This window comes from Erinaceus europaeus, chromosome 10 (genome assembly GCF_950295315.1).
Source record: "Erinaceus europaeus chromosome 10, mEriEur2.1, whole genome shotgun sequence".
Classification (NCBI taxonomy): domain Eukaryota; kingdom Metazoa; phylum Chordata; class Mammalia; order Eulipotyphla; family Erinaceidae; genus Erinaceus; species Erinaceus europaeus.
This window is the reverse complement of record NC_080171.1, coordinates 87,680,147-87,686,146: the sequence shown is the minus strand read 5'-3', so window position 1 is coordinate 87,686,146 and position 6,000 is coordinate 87,680,147.

The following is a 6,000-nucleotide window of genomic DNA, read 5'->3' as shown; positions in this document are numbered from 1 at the left end:
TGTTGTTGTTGTTGTTTATTTTCATTCATCTTTTTTCAACACTGAGGATCATACTGAGAACCTTAAGCATACCAATCACTTATTCCACCAGGAAAGCTATTTCCATTGGTGCTGAAGTTTATCATTAAAATTGAATTAAATAATTCAGAATGTGTTCTGTTTTGTTAACTTAAAAATATTAGGTTTTGGGATATATACAATTTTACAGAGTTTAATAAGTTTTACATGAGTTGGATTACTTTCCTGTAATGGAAATTTAGTTAATTATTATGGTGTTCTATTAAGGTATTAAAACATTTTGTGACTGTTGAAGTGTTTGTATGTCAGCCTATACAAACACTTTTAGTTTTGTTCCAGAGCTAGAAATGTTAGACCAAATCTTCTCTGATCTTTTCTCTGGCAAGTAGATCATTTATGACAGTCCTTCAAGAATAAACATGGAACTTACTTTTTTACTTGAATCTAGGGCACCTTGGCTTAGGTTCATTTCCATTATGTGGAAGAAACAGAGGCAGCTAACAGAGATTGTTTCATGGTTTACAAAAAAGGAATCAAGGCCCTGCTCAGTTTGTTTTTGGCTATATCTAAATTGCTGTTCTGTTAGATTGAGTATTATCTAATAAATAGAGATTTATTTATCTTTAATAGAGAGAGATAAATTGAGAGGAAAGAAGTAGGTATAAATGAGGGAAGATAAAAAGATACCTACAGCACTGTTTCACTGCTTATGAAACATCTACCTTACAGATGGGAACCAGGAGCTCAGGTCCTTGCACATTGTAATGTAATATGTGTGTTCAACTAGGTACACCACTACCTAGCCCTATGATTGTTGTTAAAATTTCGGAAGGCTCTTGCCGGGCTGGCTTGCTTCATGGGCGGGTAACAGAGACGTGGAGACAACGGCTGGGCAGGGAAGCTGTATTTCTTTATTTAGGAACAACGATTCATAAACTAAGACAAACTAATCACCAAACAGAACTCTGCTGTCTCTTTGCGGCGGCACAAGCACTCTTTCTTTTACTCTGGAACTCAGGAACTCTCTTTTCTCCCGAACTCAGGAACTCAGGAACTCTGTCTCTCTGGCACTCTCTCTTACTCTGTAACCCTGAAACTCTCGAACTCAGGAACTCTGGCACTCTCGAACTCAGGAACCCTCTCCCGGGGTTCCTTGGGGCGGGGCCAAGCAGGCCCGCGAAATTAACTCTGCTGTCTCTTTGCGGCGGCACAAGCACTCCCTCTTACTCTCGAACTCAGGAACTCTCCAACTCTGGAACTCTGGAACTCTTGTACTGGGGAACCCTCTGAAACTCTGGCACTCTCAAACTCAGGAACCCTCTCTCGGGGTTCCTTGGGGCGGGGCCAAGCGGGCCGCGAAATTAACTGGACTGATCCAATTCTCTTGGCGGGGGAGGGCTAGAACAAACCAATGTAAAGCATACGACATATGATAAATATTTTAAACATCGGCTTTTATTTACCACCTATTTTAATTATATTTCAATACATTAGTTCTCAATCTTCTGCTTTCAATAGAGCTCATTTGCTGTTCTGCTTTATGCATTGACCTTTTCAGTAAGAACTGGTTGCACATAAGAGTTCAACCTTTTAAAATAGTTTTTAAATCTTACACTTAATTTATAATAGAAAAACATTGAGATGTAGTGTGAAGAACTGAATCCTCACTGCCAAATGACATAAGCATCTATTTCTTTTTTTAATTCTGTGATCATCCAGTGAAATATATATATACTTTATGTTCCTGGGATAGAAGCAAACTTTCAGTTTGCGATGCTGTTGAAGTAATTAATTACATGTCACTAGGCTGTAAGCTGCTCCAGGAAGAAGTCAAATAAGGCCAGAGGCCCATCAGCTTCTGTGAACTAGGAAATGTTCTTTATTAGTGCTGGCAGCAATGGGAATCTTTTGTCTGGAAAGAATCAATAGTCATAATGTTACTTAAACTATAGAAATAATTTGTTGTGTCCTTTTAAAGGCTCTCTTCAAGGGACATACACCAGGGAGGTAAGAACCTCTTTAATCCCTAAGAAGCTCCAAATAACATGGAATATTGGTTGTGTAGCCCTAGTACCTGAGCTAGATAAAGCATATTAAGAAGAGTAGAGCTGACCTATGTGGTTAGGTAAGATTGGTAAAATGAAGCTGGAAGATCCGCATAGAGAAAGGAACAGATGGTTGCAAAGAACTATTAAGCAGAATCAAATTCTTCACATGTTTGATGTTACATACTGTATATCTCAAAACTTGAAATTCTCCAGGTTTAGTGGAAAAGGTTATATCAATAAATGTACATATGTAAATATCTTTCACATCCCATCAGTTTATTAATGCTGACCCTGTTTACCTCTAATGGCATTCCCTCTGATTGTCCACTGTTATATTAAATTCATCTTCACTCTATCCCTACTATAATACATACTCTATTTGAATTTGATTATTTGGAAATTCTTATCACTAATACCTTTCCATTTGGACTTCTTTTTAATTTTTTTAATAATGATTGGCAAGACTGTGGAAAAAAAGAGTTCAATCCCATACAGTTCTTACTTACTATCAGAGTTCCATAACCCTCCCCTCCACTGGAAGTTTCCCTGTTCTTTATCCTTCAGGGAGTATGGGCCAAAGATCTTCATGGGGAGCAGAAAGTGGAACGTCTGGCTTCTATAACTACTTCTCCACAGAACATGGGTGTTGACAGGTCAATCTATACCCCCAGACTGTTTCTATCTTTCCTTAATAGGTAGGGCTCTGAGGAGGTGAGGCTATAGGACACATTGGTGAGGTTGTCTGCTCAGGGAAATAATCTGCAACTTGGTGGCTGAAAAGTACTAAGATAAAAAGCTGAATAAATTGTTTAATAATCAGGAATGTAAAGTTAATATAATAGCAGTTAAAATTTGGGGTCTTTGGGGGGTCGGGTGGTAGTGCAGCGTGTTAAGTGCACGTGGCACCAAGAGCAAGGACCTGCTAAGGATCCCAGTTCAAGCTCTCTGCTTCCACCTGCAGGGGAGTAACTTCACAGGCAGTGAAGCAGGTCTGCAAGTGTCTGTCTTTCTCTCCTCCTCTCTGTCTTCCCCTTCTCTTTCCATTTCTCTCTGTCCTTTCCAACAATGAACAACATCAACAACAATAATAACCAGGACAAGGCTACAACAACAAGGGCAACAAAAGGGGAAAAAAATGGCCTCCAGGAGTTGTAGATTCATGGTGCAGGCACTGAGCCCCAGCAATAACCCTGGAGGCAAAAAATAATGGGGGGATCTTTATCTGGAATTAGCTAGGAAGTCTATTTTAGATATATTCCACAGGGCCCATGACCATACAGATTTTTGCCTGAGTCCAATAGCTAACATGCACATCATCTTGAGTATTGTCTGGGAAGATGGTATTAGAGTTAGGAATAGTACTAGAAATCTGGATAAGGACAGGGAGAAACTCCCAAATATGGGAAAGATATATAAATACTATTAACTATAAACTTCATCAATCTGATGTAGGGCCCATGTCTATTCATATTTAGGATAGGATCTTGTGTAACTTCTATGTATACCTGTAGATGGATTTGATGGTCACAGATAGGAACATTCTGGGCTGAACTCATTTCAGGACCAGTCTTCCTCGAGTGTCAGAGTATGTTGTCCCAGCCTCCCTTCAGAGTGGGGCAATTTCTATCACTTTTGTTTTTCATTGAGGGCAAGGTCATGTAGAGGCCCACAAGAGGGTTTATGTTGCTGTTCCTAATGGAGATGACCAGTGATGGTGGAGAGAGCGATCTCTTAGAGGTCTAGGCCCATTTTATCTATATGGGAATCCCAAGATTCCCTGACTAAAAAGAAGAGTGAGACTAGACCACAATTTAACACCATGCACACAGATAAAATAAAATAAAAATTGATCAAAACCCTTAATATTAGATAAAAACTCTTAAAATTTATAAAAGAAATTATGATATGCAAAGAGACTCTTATGCCTGGGACTCTGAAGTCCCTGGTTCAATTCCCCTCACCACAGTGCTCTGGCAGTATATATATGCTATCAGCGCAATTGTAACCAGCTAGCTACCCCAATAAATGAAACAATATATTCACACATCATATACCTGAAAAGTGACTGACATCAAGCATATATAAAAAATGGGTATATCTCAATAACAACAACAAAACAATAAATAATAATAATCAATTTTCTAAAGAAGAGTAACCATGGCTTACAGATATAGGAAGAAATGCTTCACTTATTATTCCCCAGGAGAAGAATTGCAGAGTCATAGGGTAAGCCCACTTCTATCCAGCCTTCTGAGAGCTTTCCAGACTGCTCTCCACAGGGCTTGGACCAAATGACATTCCCACCAGCAGTGAAGAAGGATTCCTTTGACCCCACAACCTCTCCAGCATTTGCTGCTGTTACTTTTTCTGATGTAAGACATTTTCACAAGAGTCAAATGGTATCTCACTGTTGTCTTTATTTGCATTTCTCTGACAATCTGTGACTTGGAACATTTTTTAATGTTTGTTGGTAGAAGAGTAAATGACGTGTCCTTAAAAAAAAAAAAAACTGGGGGGGTTGGGCGGTGGCGCAGTGGGTTAAGCGCAGGTGGCGCAAAGTGCAGGGACCGGCGTAAGGATCCCGGTTCGAGCCCCCGCCTCCCCAACTGCAGGGGAGTCGCTTCACAGGCGGTGAAGCAGGTCTGCAGGTATCTTTCTCTCCCCTTCTCTGTCTTCTCCTCCTCTCTCCATTTCTCTCTGTCCTATCCAACAACGAATTGCGTCAACAAGGGCAATAATAATAGCCACAACGAAGCTACAACAAGGGCAACAAAAGGGGGAAAAAAAACAAAAACAAACAAAAAAACCCGAAATACCTTATGATCCAGCAAAGGAGATGAAAATATTAATTCAGAGGGCCACATGTACCCCTTGTTTTAATAGCTGCATTATTCAGTGTAGAAATAGCCTAAGGGCCCAGAAATAGATGACTATCTCAAGAAATCATGGGATATATAGTCAGTGGAATACTACTCTGTGGTAAAATGATATTATGTCTTTTGGGACAAAATTGATAATACTGGAGGTACTTATGCTTAACAAAATAAGTAAAAATATGGAAGCCAACTATTTCAGTCATATGTAGAATCTAGAGTGCTAATACACATGAAATTGAAAAAAAAATAAAACAAAACTGTTTCTAAGGTTTGTGAGAACTAGTACTTATGAGAACTATGGTGGTTATCTTTAGCAGGTGGGAAAACCAAATTTTGGTAATGGATGTGATCTTATAATCTTGCAACTCATTATTAATCACAAATAAATGAAAAAAATTAGACTGTGCAGTCTCGCTATAACCCTTTTCTTAGTTTTTTTTAAGTACTCAGCTGAAGTCACTACCACTTCAAATAATTTGGCAAACAGTCATACAGATGAAGAACTAGACAATTTGATGTTTTTTTAAAGTCATTATAATATCTTTTTTATTAATTATCTTTATTTATTGGAATTATCTTTATTTATTGGATAAAGGTAGTCAGAAATCTAGAGGGAAGGGGAAGATAGAGAGACAGAGACACCTGCAACACTGCTTTACCACTTGCAAAGTTTTCCCCCTCCAGATAGTAACCAGGAGCTTAAACACCAGGTCCTTGTGCATTATAACATATGCATTCAACCAGATGTGCCACTACCTAACCCCCAATTTGACACTTTTCAATGTCACAAACTCATATGATAACATATCAATAAACCACAGTAAAAGTCAAGTTTAATCAAGTCTACAGACAATTAGTTTGTTTTCAATTTCAGACCACTGTATGACCAAAAGGAGTAATAGAAAACTCACTCTAAAATAGTCTCCTGTTCCTACATTTGAACATACTGTGAATTCATATGCTGTCTTTTCTTTAGGATAAACAAATATAAGGTGATATATGCTTTCTACTATCTTTGCTAAAAATTTCTGTGAATAAACAAAAATAACTTAGCTGCT